The 13487-nt window shown below is 49.8% G+C and overlaps 17 non-coding genes across 17 annotated transcripts; 14 read left to right on the forward strand and 3 right to left on the reverse strand.

Moving 5' to 3' along the window:
- Positions 1 to 102: 102 nt before the first annotated feature.
- Trnam-cau lies at positions 103 to 175 on the forward strand. The gene has a single exon. It is a non-coding gene; the product is annotated as a tRNA-Met (tRNA).
- Positions 176 to 472: 297 nt separating this feature from the next.
- Trnae-uuc lies at positions 473 to 544 on the forward strand. Its single transcript has one exon. It is a non-coding gene; the product is annotated as a tRNA-Glu (tRNA).
- A 198-nt stretch (positions 545 to 742) lies between these two features.
- Trnai-aau lies at positions 743 to 816 on the forward strand. Its single transcript has one exon. It is a non-coding gene; the product is annotated as a tRNA-Ile (tRNA).
- A 593-nt stretch (positions 817 to 1409) lies between these two features.
- Trnag-ucc lies at positions 1410 to 1481 on the reverse strand. Its single transcript has one exon. It is a non-coding gene; the product is annotated as a tRNA-Gly (tRNA).
- Positions 1482 to 7966: 6485 nt separating this feature from the next.
- Trnam-cau lies at positions 7967 to 8039 on the forward strand. The gene has a single exon. It is a non-coding gene; the product is annotated as a tRNA-Met (tRNA).
- A 297-nt stretch (positions 8040 to 8336) lies between these two features.
- Trnae-uuc lies at positions 8337 to 8408 on the forward strand. Its single transcript has one exon. It is a non-coding gene; the product is annotated as a tRNA-Glu (tRNA).
- A 198-nt stretch (positions 8409 to 8606) lies between these two features.
- Positions 8607 to 8680, forward strand: Trnai-aau. The gene has a single exon. It is a non-coding gene; the product is annotated as a tRNA-Ile (tRNA).
- Positions 8681 to 9273: 593 nt separating this feature from the next.
- Positions 9274 to 9345, reverse strand: Trnag-ucc. Its single transcript has one exon. It is a non-coding gene; the product is annotated as a tRNA-Gly (tRNA).
- A 342-nt stretch (positions 9346 to 9687) lies between these two features.
- On the forward strand, positions 9688 to 9758 carry Trnag-gcc. The gene has a single exon. It is a non-coding gene; the product is annotated as a tRNA-Gly (tRNA).
- Positions 9759 to 10138: 380 nt separating this feature from the next.
- Positions 10139 to 10211, forward strand: Trnam-cau. Its single transcript has one exon. It is a non-coding gene; the product is annotated as a tRNA-Met (tRNA).
- A 297-nt stretch (positions 10212 to 10508) lies between these two features.
- Trnae-uuc lies at positions 10509 to 10580 on the forward strand. The gene has a single exon. It is a non-coding gene; the product is annotated as a tRNA-Glu (tRNA).
- A 198-nt stretch (positions 10581 to 10778) lies between these two features.
- Trnai-aau lies at positions 10779 to 10852 on the forward strand. The gene has a single exon. It is a non-coding gene; the product is annotated as a tRNA-Ile (tRNA).
- Positions 10853 to 11445: 593 nt separating this feature from the next.
- On the reverse strand, positions 11446 to 11517 carry Trnag-ucc. Its single transcript has one exon. It is a non-coding gene; the product is annotated as a tRNA-Gly (tRNA).
- A 342-nt stretch (positions 11518 to 11859) lies between these two features.
- Trnag-gcc lies at positions 11860 to 11930 on the forward strand. Its single transcript has one exon. It is a non-coding gene; the product is annotated as a tRNA-Gly (tRNA).
- Positions 11931 to 12311: 381 nt separating this feature from the next.
- Positions 12312 to 12384, forward strand: Trnam-cau. Its single transcript has one exon. It is a non-coding gene; the product is annotated as a tRNA-Met (tRNA).
- Positions 12385 to 12681: 297 nt separating this feature from the next.
- Positions 12682 to 12753, forward strand: Trnae-uuc. Its single transcript has one exon. It is a non-coding gene; the product is annotated as a tRNA-Glu (tRNA).
- A 198-nt stretch (positions 12754 to 12951) lies between these two features.
- On the forward strand, positions 12952 to 13025 carry Trnai-aau. Its single transcript has one exon. It is a non-coding gene; the product is annotated as a tRNA-Ile (tRNA).
- The last annotated feature ends 462 nt before the right edge of the window (positions 13026 to 13487 follow it).

Genomic DNA, 13487 nt, shown 5'->3' on the forward strand with positions numbered 1-13487 from the left:
GCACGTGTAGCAACAGAACACGTTATCGAGGAAGTACAGTGTCTCTACATCTAATATTGGGTAGGGTATTTACCCAGTTTCCAGGACAAGCGGTTCACCCGTGCCTCGGTAGCGCAGTAGGCAGCGCGTAAGTCTCATAATCTTAAGGTCGTCAGTTCGATCCTCACCCGGGGCGTTTAATTTTCTGTGACTGATGGTGGTGCTGTTGCTACGGCGCCAACGTATTTCTTGTTTGTTATCCACAACGCTTCAGCGGGAAAATGTTTACTTCCTGTTATTGCTACTTACAGCTTCCCTTTTCCTCTTCTCCCAGCAGAGCATGAAGCCAAAAGCATTGCTCTGCGACGTTTGAGGTGCGCGCCTTGCCAGTCAGTACGTGCAAAGATGCTCGCAAAGAGAGAGGGGCGCCGACGCGGCACTCGACACGAAATGCGACAAGCGACCGTACGAACGGTCGAATGAAACGGCCACATCCGGTGTGGTCTAGTGGCTAGGATACCTGGCTTTCACCCAGGAGGCCCGGGTTCGATTCTCGGTACCGGAACGGAATTTTTTCCACACGAATCGTGACAAGTTTGAGCTGTCCGAGCGGCCGTTTCCCGTCCTGCTCGCAATATAGCTACTGTTTCGTGACCGTCAGCAGAATATAGACTAGGGAAGCAGACACACGACGCACATAGAAATGGTGTATGGCTTCATGCCACCTGTTTCCAGCGTAGGGCTGAGCAACTGCATCTGCCGAGGCCCGTTAGCTCAGTTGGTTAGAGCGTCGTGCTAATAACGCGAAGGTCGTGGGTTCGATCCCCCCACGGGCCACTACTCTTTTACTACTGCGAAAAGGCAGCGCCCATCTCAGCTGGCGAGTGTGATGACCAAAAGATCATCACCCTGCGTGGAAGTTGACAGACGATCCGAACCCGACTCGTCGGGAAGCACTACAGCATTCACTCGGCAATGGCCATAATATCTTGAATACACTGGTTCTCAACCGATAAAGAGAAAATGAAAGAAAATGTCCGATTGCCGATGCGTAACAACTTTGGCCCTTGTCAGTACTTGGGCGGGTGAGCGCATGGGAACACAGGGCACTATTGGCAGTTTTACTTCCTATTTTTGTTTCTCCTTTGTTTTCGGAGCTACAGCCCGATTCGGTCAGGGAGACGCCACCGTGAAATGAAGGGGGCGTGCTGTGTGTCCATCGCCTCGCCTCTCCTTACCTCTCTCAGTCGTTTCTCGTGCTTGTCGTTTTGATATAGGCCGATTTGAGAGCGTCAGCTCTCGCGTCAGCTGAGCAAAGTCGAGACAAGTCGAGACACACTAAGGGCTGGTATGCAGCGAGTAAGAGGGCGAGAAAACAATAGTTTAAGAGAGCGTGGCAAAAGTACTCATACGCGAAATTAAAAGCCTGCTGCGGTGGCCGGGAATCGAACCCGGATCAACCGCTTGGAAGGCAACTATGCTGACCATTACACCACCACCGCACAAGCGAGCGCCGCGCGTCCGCGCTGTGTCGGCTTCCCGCCAGTCGGCAGCGGCCGAAGGTGATCGTACCTGGCAGGCGCATTTCGAGGCGGGCTAGGGGAGCACATCCAGACGCATTCGGACAGCGTATCCGCGCACATTTCGCATCCTTTGGCAAGAGTTGGGCGCCGGCGACGCAAGAGTACGCAGAGGACCGCGTTCTGGCGGCATTTTTAAGCAGTTCAGTGCAGGATTCAGCGTCTGCAGCATCTTTTCCACAGAATGCTACGGCGCTTGACGGCAGTCCCACTTTCCCTTGAGACACCTGCTCGGGAAGCAGCGTCTAGTTACCGTTGGCTCGAGCATCGGTTGTTCAGTGATATTCGCGCCTCGTCTTCGGCGCGAGACGGACGTGTGGCGGCCGCTGCGGACGTTTCGTGTCAACAAGGCTGTTTTCCTGCGAGCCAGGTAGGCCGGCTCGCAAGCGCATTACTTCACCTAATTGTGTATTGGTTTGATGAAAATGAGGAAAGACACGATTAAATTTGCTTTCGATAGAAATTTCGTACGACCGAAAGCTTTTGAAATCAAACTGTGGCTCACAGAAAAAGTTGGAATTACGAAAGATGATTTAGTTGGAGTTCATTTATCGTTTGTGACTAACTCGGCATATGTGAAATTGGCAGATCCTGCTAAATGTGTCGCACTTGTTGAACAATGTGGAGGTATTATTAAGTTTAATCACTTAGACGGCTCAGTTAGCGATGTCGTAGTATCCTATGCTGGGATGGGAATACGAACAGTAAGAGTATTTGAGCTTCCTTTTGAAATGCCTGTAGTCGAAATTAATCGTGTTCTCGGGGCGTATGGCAGAGTAATTTCCAATGTTGCGGAAAAGTGGTCAGAACCACACATGTTTCCCGTTTTGAATGGCGTTCGCCAGGTTAAGATGGAACTTCTCAAGCACATTCCTTCCTTTGTAATTATTGGAGGATACCGTGCGTTGATCATTTATGATGGACAGCCTCGTACCTGTGCCATTTGTAACTCGACAGAGCACGTGCGTGCTGAGTGCAGTAGACGGAGGGTTCCTCAATTACCAAGTGTAGAATCCGAAGGTGCAGGGCCTGTAGTTCACCTGCAGATGACGTACGCTGCTGCCACGTCACCTTTGCGATCAGCTCGGCAGACATCTTTCGAACTGGGGGACCAATGCGAGCATCCCGAGAGCGTTAACAGCCATATAGACAGTGGTAGATCCGTAGCTACGACTAACCATACAGCGCCCCAGCGCACCACCAGTGAAAGTCAGGTACCTGTACCTTACGACTGTGCCGATCCTTCTCGTAGCTCGCGAGCAGAACCTTCTGCGGTGACTGTGGATACCTCCCTGCAACCGCCTGATTGCGAACGACAGGACGAGACCAACATGAAAGTAGCGGCACCGGACGATCCAGTTCAGAATATTGTTGGGCAAGACATGAGCATAGATCACTCGATCATCCAACTGACACAAGGAGTGAATGACTACGGTTCTGCTTCCCACAGCGCGGCTGACAGGCCCCCTGCGACAGGGGCGAGTCTAACTGCGGTAGTACTCTCTTCCCCGCCTGGTGAAAAGAGCAGCGTTGGATCTTCGACTAGGACACAAGACCGGCTTGCATCGCCGCCTTCGTCTCCGCATTCGTCTGAAAAGTCCCCCGATTCGTCTCCAGAGCGGTCACGATCGCCTCGGAAAGCTAGGAAACGTCGCAAAAAGCGGTTAGCACACCAGGCTGCTGAAAGCTTAGCCCCGGCTCTGCGAGATAGGTTGAGGAGCATTCAGGAACAGACAACGATCGAAGACCATGGCCGGAGGGAACCTGAGGTCGGTAGCATACCATCGCATCTACGGACATCACCTGAGAACGGTGTCCGGGACGAAGGAGCACCAGGCCTCGAATTTTCAGACCATCAGGACGTACCTATTTCCCAACGTAGACAATCTCCCCAGAATAGTCGTTTTGAATGGGCAGACGATACGGAGACAACACTGTCACATGTATCTGCGAACAATGGTATGGCGTGTTAACCGCAACCTCTCAAGCTCACGACTACACTTTGAGCCCACGAATGACATGTGAATTCGGCCTATATATGCCTAATCGCCGGAAAGTCCAGTAAACAATAACAGCTCTTGCTTATGGATCAAACGTATCACGTTATGACTGTTAATATTAACAAGATCCAGAGTGCAACTAACATTGCTGCCCTCCGGGACTTCATATATCAGTCCGATACCGATATTGCGCTTTTTCAAGAAGTGTGTTTTTCAACTTTGTGTGTTCCGGGATTTACTGCAATTCTCAATGTCGCCACGGAAGGCGCTTGCGGCACCGCTGTCCTGGTCAAGGAAGGTATTGCAATAACAGATGTCACCATGTTGGAATCGGGGCGGGGAATCAGTTTTAAAATTTTCGGTGTTACGATTATAAATGTTTATGTACCTTCGGGAAGCGGTGGTCGAAAAGAACGAGCCAATTTTTTTCAAAATGATCTAGTGTTTTTACTAAAGGAAAACCCCGTTGATGTGATAGTCGGAGGTGACTGGAATTGTGTCCTACACAGGAAAGACCAAACGCCAAATTTCAATTTCTCCCCAGAACTAGATGGTCTTGTGAAAACGATGAAATGGCAGGACGCTTGGGAGGTCAAATACCCCGTGTCTGTCCAGTACACATATTTTAGCACTAAAGCGCAAAGTCGGATCGACCGCATATACGTAAGTTCACATTTAGCCAGCAAAATCAGTGGCGTCGAACGAATACCAACTTTCTTTTCCGACCATCTAGCACTAAGGTGCAGCATTGGACTTCCTAAACAGAAGACATACTGGGGCCGTCCTTTTTGGAAATTAAATATCGCCGTGCTTCGAGATAACGCCCTCACTGAGCAGTTAGAAGCTTCTTGGCAACTTTCACTCCGACAAAGCCACAAATACCGGTCAACGATAGATTGGTGGACTTTATGCGCCAAAAAGAAACTTAGATCTACTCTAATTTCTTACAGTAGGGAAAGGGCACTTTGGTCTCGGCGCACTGTCGAATTCTATTATACTTGTCTGCGTGACCTTTATGATATGCCCATGTCCGCGGCTGTCAGAACGGGTATCAAACGGGTCAAGGCCGAACTTCTTAGTCTTAAACGCAAACAGCTGGAAGGATTGACAATAAAATCACGAGTTCAAACCACAGTGGAAGAAGAACACGCTTCACTCTATCATCTACTCCAGCACGAAAAAAATCGTCGAAGAAATTTTATTCAGTCATTGCTCTCTGAAGATCAAAGTCTTTTAACTCAACAAAAAGATATTTTAAACGAGGCTCATAGGTATTATAATCAATTGTACAGTGCTCACCAGTATATCCCAGATCAGGGACAGGAACTGCTCCGAAACTGTGATATGGAACAACTAGTAACTGCAGAACACAACAGGAGCCTCACTATTGAAATCCTGTCTGAAGACATTTTCGAAGTAATTAAAAGCTCACCTGTTAAAAAATCACCTGGGCCCGACGGTTTACCCGTAGAATTTTATTCCCAATATTGGCATATTATAAGGAATAAATTCACACAAGTCGTCAACGAAATCTTGAGTGGAGGGCACATACCTGACGAAATGAAAGAGTGTGTCACTGTTTTACTTCCTAAGGGAATCAATTCGGATGTCAAACAGCTCAACAAAATGAGACCGATATCCTTAATGAACTCTGATTATAAAATTATTGCCAGGGTTGTAAAAAACAGACTCCGACCGGTGTTTGATACTGTAATTGGTCCCCATCAAACGTGTCTCCCGGGTCGGAATATTTTTAAAACAGTCTGCGAATACAGGGACATAATCAGTATCTTCTCAACGACATTGACGAAGGCTGGCCTCGTTTTTATCGACTTTTCTAAAGCCTTTGATAGGGTAAACCATGAATATTTATTTACCACTCTGATGCATATAGGTTTTAACGACAAATTTTTAATTGTCTTAAAAAATCTATTGCAAGGGATGAAAACCAAAATTTTAATCAATGGACACTATACTCGAGATGTCGAAATAGCAAATGGTGTCCCGCAGGGAAGTCCTTTATCAATGATGCTATTTGTGGTCGCACTAGAACCTTTGCTGAAACGATTAAACAAGGAATTAGAAGGCATATCAATTTCAGGGGTCAGTAACGCTACCAACGCTTACGCCGACGACGTCGGTGTCGTCGTCAGAAGTAATGACGACGTTGTAAGACTGAGAGAGATTGTTCGCCTTTACTGCTTCGCAACGGGAGCGCAAATCAACGATATGAAAAGCTCCTTTCTAAATCTCCATGGCTTCAGGAACACTGCCCTCGAATGGGCCAGGTCTGTAGACCATCACACTGCGTTAGGTGTGAGGTTCTACCGCTGCCCCCTGCAAACAACGACATTCAACTGGAAGAAGGTCTTACATAGTATTCGAGGTACTTTAATAATGAACCGACTTAGAGACTTGAACATTCTCCAAAGGGTGCAATTAATCAACTGCGCTGTCCTTTCGAAAGCAGTATATGTAGGTCAAATACTGCCGATACCTAAAGCGATATCCAAAACCATCATGAGCTTCATCTGCCAGTATGTTTGGAGAGGTGAGATATTTAAAGTGGCGGCCAGTACTATAACTTTAAAACCGCGAGAAGGAGGCCTCGGACTGACCGATATCCGCCGCAAAACTACGGCTCTTTATATCAAGCGTACACTTCAGCTTTTAGAAGACCGCCACAATAATTTATCATCGAAACTTTTCCGAATCCTTACACCGGAGAGTATGGAACCACCTATTAACATAAGTAAAATCTCTTACAAATTGCAGCACATCAGATTCTACTATTTAGAACTCAGTTATCTGCACTGCATTGTCACGGATAGGACAAAAAGAAACTGTAGTTTCATCGTGGATTGCCTTACTACAAAGGACAACCGTAACAGAATGGAATCAAAATATCCCACCCGAAATTGGCAAAATATATGGAAGAATATAAATAATAAAGTACTGTCCACCAATGTGCGCGGTGCCTGGTACAAGGTTGTCAATAATACGGTTGCCACAAATGAAAGATTACAGTCTATAGGATTGAGTGACACAAATCAGTGTCCACGTTGTAATGTGATAGACACCCTCCGGCATCGTCTCATATGCAACGGCTACCAGGTCATTTGGGACAGAGTCCGCCAACAGGTGGCGTTTATCAATAGGAACGACGGCAGATACCTTACTGTCGACATTCTCGTCAACCCCGAAAGCGTTGCTTTCCCTATTCAAAAGAATAATGTTACCCTATGGCTACTGGGGAACTATGTCAATTATGTCATTAATAAACTCGGCCTGCCCGACGTACTGGACTATGAGCAACATCTATTACTGGAATATTATAAAATATGTGGACAACGACACCACAAGACCTTGTATGGTAACATGCTAAAAATATTATTTGACAAACAAGGCATCGGATGACGTACGCAATGACGAATAGCGGATAAAATATCGGATTTTGCGATGCCAAAGTAGGGGATTGCTGCTAAGGGCGACGTACGGTGGGGACTTCGTGGGCCCCAGGGCCGCTACGGTAGCCGTGAAGGCCTTCGCAGAACCCTGAAAAGGCCTTGCATTCTATGCCTATGCATAAAAAAAAAAAAAAAAAAAAAAAAAAAAAAAAAAAAAAAAAGATCAGTGTCTTGTATTGTGTGTGTCCTTAAGAAGCCTACGTTTCTCAGTCAACCAATTAATTTTTCTTTCTTTATACACAATTTTCACCAGATCATTTTCAGTTATTTTGAACAACCATCCAACGTTACAAAATAAGTTCATTTGGATGGAGACATTTACTTTTCTCACCACGTTTGATATGAAAAAAAAAAAAAAAAAAAAAACCAAAAAAAAAAACAAAACAAAAACAAAAAAAAAAAAAAAAAAAAAGAGTGGTTAAGGCGTCTGACTTGAAATCAGATTCCCTCTGGGAAAAAAAAAAAAAAAGAAAAAAAAAAAAAAAAAAAAAAAAAAAAAAAAGTGGTAGAATGCTCGCCTGCCACGCGGGCGGCCCGGGTTCGATTCCCGGCCGATGCATCATTTTGCTTTTCCCGCGATATTGCTGCCGCGTGGCTTGCGCGCTTGAGATGCACGATCCACAAGAATGTATAGCTGGATTCCCTTGAGAAGAACCGAGAACGCAGCACTCGCGGGTCCCCACTAGGACGCTCGCATCATATTCTACAGACTAGCGTCGACCTGGCCTCACAAGTTGCTGTGTCCCGGTGCCTCCGAGGCACTGAACTTTAACGACAAGGAGTGCTGCCTATCGTTGCCAACAGCTGCAGCAACACCGCAATCAACTGGGCCGGCAGTGCACGTGTAGCAACAGAACACGTTATCGAGGAAGTACAGTGTCTCTACATCTAATATTGGGTAGGGTATTTACCCAGTTTCCAGGACAAGCGGTTCACCCGTGCCTCGGTAGCGCAGTAGGCAGCGCGTAAGTCTCATAATCTTAAGGTCGTCAGTTCGATCCTCACCCGGGGCGTTTAATTTTCTGTGACTGATGGTGGTGCTGTTGCTAGGGCGCCAACGTATTTCTTGTTTGTTATCCACAACGCTTCAGCGGGAAAATGTTTACTTCCTGTTATTGCTACTTACAGCTTCCCTTTTCCTCTTCTCCCAGCAGAGCATGAAGCCAAAAGCATTGCTCTGCGACGTTTGAGGTGCGCGCCTTGCCAGTCAGTACGTGCAAAGATGCTCGCAAAGAGAGAGGGGCGCCGACGCGGCACTCGACACGAAATGCGACAAGCGACCGTACGAACGGTCGAATGAAACGGCCACATCCGGCGTGGTCTAGTGGCTAGGATACCTGGCTTTCACCCAGGAGGCCCGGGTTCGATTCCCGGTACCGGAACGGAATTTTTTCCACACGAATCGTGACAAGTTTGAGCTGTCCGAGCGGCCGTTTCCCGTCCTGCTCGCAATATAGCTACTGTTTCGTGACCGTCAGCAGAATATAGACTAGGGAAGCAGACACACGACGCACATAGAAATGGTGTATGGCTTCATGCCACCTGTTTCCAGCGTAGGGCTGAGCAAATGCATCTGCCGAGGCCCGTTAGCTCAGTTGGTTAGAGCGTCGTGCTAATAACGCGAAGGTCGTGGGTTCGATCCCCCCACGGGCCACTACTCTTTTACTACTGCGAAAAGGCAGCGCCCATCTCAGCTGGCGAGTGTGATGACCAAAAGATCATCACCCTGCGTGGAAGTTGACAGACGATCCGAACCCGACTCGTCGGGAAGCACTACAGCATTCACTCGGCAATGGCCATAATATCTTGGATACACTGGTTCTCAACCGATAAAGAGAAAATGAAAGAAAATGTCCGATTGCCGATGCGTAACAACTTTGGCCCTTGTCAGTACTTGGGCGGGTGAGCGCATGGGAACACAGGGCACTATTGGCAGTTTTACTTCCTATTTTTGTTTCTCCTTTGTTTTCGGAGCTACAGCCCGATTCGGTCAGGGAGACGCCACCGTGAAATGAAGGGGGCGTGCTGTGTGTCCATCGCCTCGCCTCTCCTTACCTCTCTCAGTCGTTTCTCGTGCTTGTCGTTTTGATATAGGCCGATTTGAGAGCGTCAGCTCTCGCGTCAGCTGAGCAAAGTCGAGACAAGTCGAGACACACTAAGGGCTGGTATGCAGCGAGTAAGAGGGCGAGAAAACAATAGTTTAAGAGCGCGTGGCAAAAGTACTCATACGCGAAATTAAAAGCCTGCTGCGGTGGCCGGGAATCGAACCCGGATCAACCGCTTGGAAGGCAACTATGCTGACCATTACACCACCACCGCACAAGCGAGCGCCGCGCGTCCGCGCTGTGTCGGCTTCCCGCCAGTCGGCAGCGGCCGAAGGTGATCGTACCTGGCAGGCGCATTTCGAGGCGGGCTAGGGGAGCACATCCAGACGCATTCGGACAGCGTATCCGCGCACATTTCGCATCCTTTGGCAAGAGTTGGGCGCCGGCGACGCAAGAGTACGCAGAGGACCGCGTTCTGGCGGCATTTTTAAGCAGTTCAGTGCAGGATTCAGCGTCTGCAGCATCTTTTCCACAGAATGCTACGGCGCTTGACGGCAGTCCCACTTTCCCTTGAGACACCTGCTCGGGAAGCAGCGTCTAGTTACCGTTGGCTCGAGCATCGGTGGTTCAGTGGTAGAATGCTCGCCTGCCACGCGGGCGGCCCGGGTTCGATTCCCGGCCGATGCATTTTTCGCTTTTCCCGCGATATTGCTGCCGCGTGGCTTGCGCGCTTGAGATGCACGATCCACAAGAATGTATAGCTGGATTCCCTTGAGAAGAACCGAGAACGCAGCACTCGCGGGTCCCCACTAGGACGCTCGCATCATATTCTACAGACTCGCGTCGACCTGGCCTCACAAGTTGCTGTGTCCCGGTGCCTCCGAGGCACTGAACTTTAACGACAAGGAGTGCTGCCTATCGTTGCCAACAGCTGCAGCAACACCGCAATCAACTGGGCCGGCAGTGCACGTGTAGCAACAGAACACGTTATCGAGGAAGTACAGTGTCTCTACATCTAATATTGGGTAGGGTATTTACCCAGTTTCCAGGACAAGCGGTTCACCCGTGCCTCGGTAGCGCAGTAGGCAGCGCGTAAGTCTCATAATCTTAAGGTCGTCAGTTCGATCCTCACCCGGGGCGTTTAATTTTCTGTGACTGATGGTGGTGCTGTTGCTAGGGCGCCAACGTATTTCTTGTTTGTTATCCACAACGCTTCAGCGGGAAAATGTTTACTTCCTGTTATTGCTACTTACAGCTTCCCTTTTCCTCTTCTCCCAGCAGAGCATGAAGCCAAAAGCATTGCTCTGCGACGTTTGAGGTGCGCGCCTTGCCAGTCAGTACGTGCAAAGATGCTCGCAAAGAGAGAGGGGCGCCGACGCGGCACTCGACACGAAATGCGACAAGCGACCGTACGAACGGTCGAATGAAACGGCCACATCCGGCGTGGTCTAGTGGCTAGGATACCTGGCTTTCACCCAGGAGGCCCGGGTTCGATTCCCGGTACCGGAACGGAATTTTTTCCACACGAATCGTGACAAGTTTGAGCTGTCCGAGCGGCCGTTTCCCGTCCTGCTCGCAATATAGCTACTGTTTCGTGACCGTCAGCAGAATATAGACTAGGGAAGCAGACACACGACGCACATAGAAATGGTGTATGGCTTCATGCCACCTGTTTCCAGCGTAGGGCTGAGCAAATGCATCTGCCGAGGCCCGTTAGCTCAGTTGGTTAGAGCGTCGTGCTAATAACGCGAAGGTCGTGGGTTCGATCCCCCCACGGGCCACTACTCCTTTACTACTGCGAAAAGGCAGCGCCCATCTCAGCTGGCGAGTGTGATGACCAAAAGATCATCACCCTGCGTGGAAGTTGACAGACGATCCGAACCCGACTCGTCGGGAAGCACTACAGCATTCACTCGGCAATGGCCATAATATCTTGGATACACTGGTTCTCAACCGATAAAGAGAAAATGAAAGAAAATGTCCGATTGCCGATGCGTAACAACTTTGGCCCTTGTCAGTACTTGGGCGGGTGAGCGCATGGGAACACAGGGCACTATTGGCAGTTTTACTTCCTATTTTTGTTTCTCCTTTGTTTTCGGAGCTACAGCCCGATTCGGTCAGGGAGACGCCACCGTGAAATGAAGGGGGCGTGCTGTGTGTCCATCGCCTCGCCTCTCCTTACCTCTCTCAGTCGTTTCTCGTGCTTGTCGTTTTGATATAGGCCGATTTGAGAGCGTCAGCTCTCGCGTCAGCTGAGCAAAGTCGAGACAAGTCGAGACACACTAAGGGCTGGTATGCAGCGAGTAAGAGGGCGAGAAAACAATAGTTTAAGAGCGCGTGGCAAAAGTACTCATACGCGAAATTAAAAGCCTGCTGCGGTGGCCGGGAATCGAACCCGGATCAACCGCTTGGAAGGCAACTATGCTGACCATTACACCACCACCGCACAAGCGAGCGCCGCGCGTCCGCGCTGTGTCGGCTTCCCGCCAGTCGGCAGCGGCCGAAGGTGATCGTACCTGGCAGGCGCATTTCGAGGCGGGCTAGGGGAGCACATCCAGACGCATTCGGACAGCGTATCCGCGCACATTTCGCATCCTTTGGCAAGAGTTGGGCGCCGGCGACGCAAGAGTACGCAGAGGACCGCGTTCTGGCGGCATTTTTAAGCAGTTCAGTGCAGGATTCAGCGTCTGCAGCATCTTTTCCACAGAATGCTACGGCGCTTGACGGCAGTCCCACTTTCCCTTGAGACACCTGCTCGGGAAGCAGCGTCTAGTTACCGTTGGCTCGAGCATCGGTGGTTCAGTGGTAGAATGCTCGCCTGCCACGCGGGCGGCCCGGGTTCGATTCCCGGCCGATGCATCATTTCGCTTTTCCCGCGATATTGCTGCCGCGTGGCTTGCGCGCTTGAGATGCACGATCCACAAGAATGTATAGCTGGATTCCCTTGAGAAGAACCGAGAACGCAGCACTCGCGGGTCCCCACTAGGACGCTCGCATCATATTCTACAGACTAGCGTCGACCTGGCCTCACAAGTTGCTGTGTCCCGGTGCCTCCGAGGCACTGAACTTTAACGACAAGGAGTGCTGCCTATCGTTGCCAACAGCTGCAGCAACACCGCAATCAACTGGGCCGGCAGTGCACGTGTAGCAACAGAACACGTTATCGAGGAAGTACAGTGTCTCTACATCTAATATTGGGTAGGGTATTTACCCAGTTTCCAGGACAAGCGGTTCACCCGTGCCTCGGTAGCGCAGTAGGCAGCGCGTAAGTCTCATAATCTTAAGGTCGTCAGTTCGATCCTCACCCGGGGCGTTTAATTTTCTGTGACTGATGGTGGTGCTGTTGCTAGGGCGCCAACGTATTTCTTGTTTGTTATCCACAACGCTTCAGCGGGAAAATGTTTACTTCCTGTTATTGCTACTTACAGCTTCCCTTTTCCTCTTCTCCCAGCAGAGCATGAAGCCAAAAGCATTGCTCTGCGACGTTTGAGGTGCGCGCCTTGCCAGTCAGTACGTGCAAAGATGCTCGCAAAGAGAGAGGGGCGCCGACGCGGCACTCGACACGAAATGCGACAAGCGACCGTACGAACGGTCGAATGAAACGGCCACATCCGGCGTGGTCTAGTGGCTAGGATACCTGGCTTTCACCCAGGAGGCCCGGGTTCGATTCCCGGTACCGGAACGGAATTTTTTCCACACGAATCGTGACAAGTTTGAGCTGTCCGAGCGGCCGTTTCCCGTCCTGCTCGCAATATAGCTACTGTTTCGTGACCGTCAGCAGAATATAGACTAGGGAAGCAGACACACGACGCACATAGAAATGGTGTATGGCTTCATGCCACCTGTTTCCAGCGTAGGGCTGAGCAAATGCATCTGCCGAGGCCCGTTAGCTCAGTTGGTTAGAGCGTCGTGCTAATAACGCGAAGGTCGTGGGTTCGATCCCCCCACGGGCCACTACTCCTTTACTACTGCGAAAAGGCAGCGCCCATCTCAGCTGGCGAGTGTGATGACCAAAAGATCATCACCCTGCGTGGAAGTTGACAGACGATCCGAACCCGACTCGTCGGGAAGCACTACAGCATTCACTCGGCAATGGCCATAATATCTTGGATACACTGGTTCTCAACCGATAAAGAGAAAATGAAAGAAAATGTCCGATTGCCGATGCGTAACAACTTTGGCCCTTGTCAGTACTTGGGCGGGTGAGCGCATGGGAACACAGGGCACTATTGGCAGTTTTACTTCCTATTTTTGTTTCTCCTTTGTTTTCGGAGCTACAGCCCGATTCGGTCAGGGAGACGCCACCGTGAAATGAAGGGGGCGTGCTGTGTGTCCATCGCCTCGCCTCTCCTTACCTCTCTCAGTCGTTTCTCGTGCTTGTCGTTTTGATATAGGCCGATTTGAGAGCGTCAGCTC

The sequence above is a fragment of the Schistocerca americana genome, unplaced genomic scaffold, assembly GCF_021461395.2.
Source record: "Schistocerca americana isolate TAMUIC-IGC-003095 unplaced genomic scaffold, iqSchAmer2.1 HiC_scaffold_499, whole genome shotgun sequence".
NCBI classification, from domain to species: domain Eukaryota; kingdom Metazoa; phylum Arthropoda; class Insecta; order Orthoptera; family Acrididae; genus Schistocerca; species Schistocerca americana.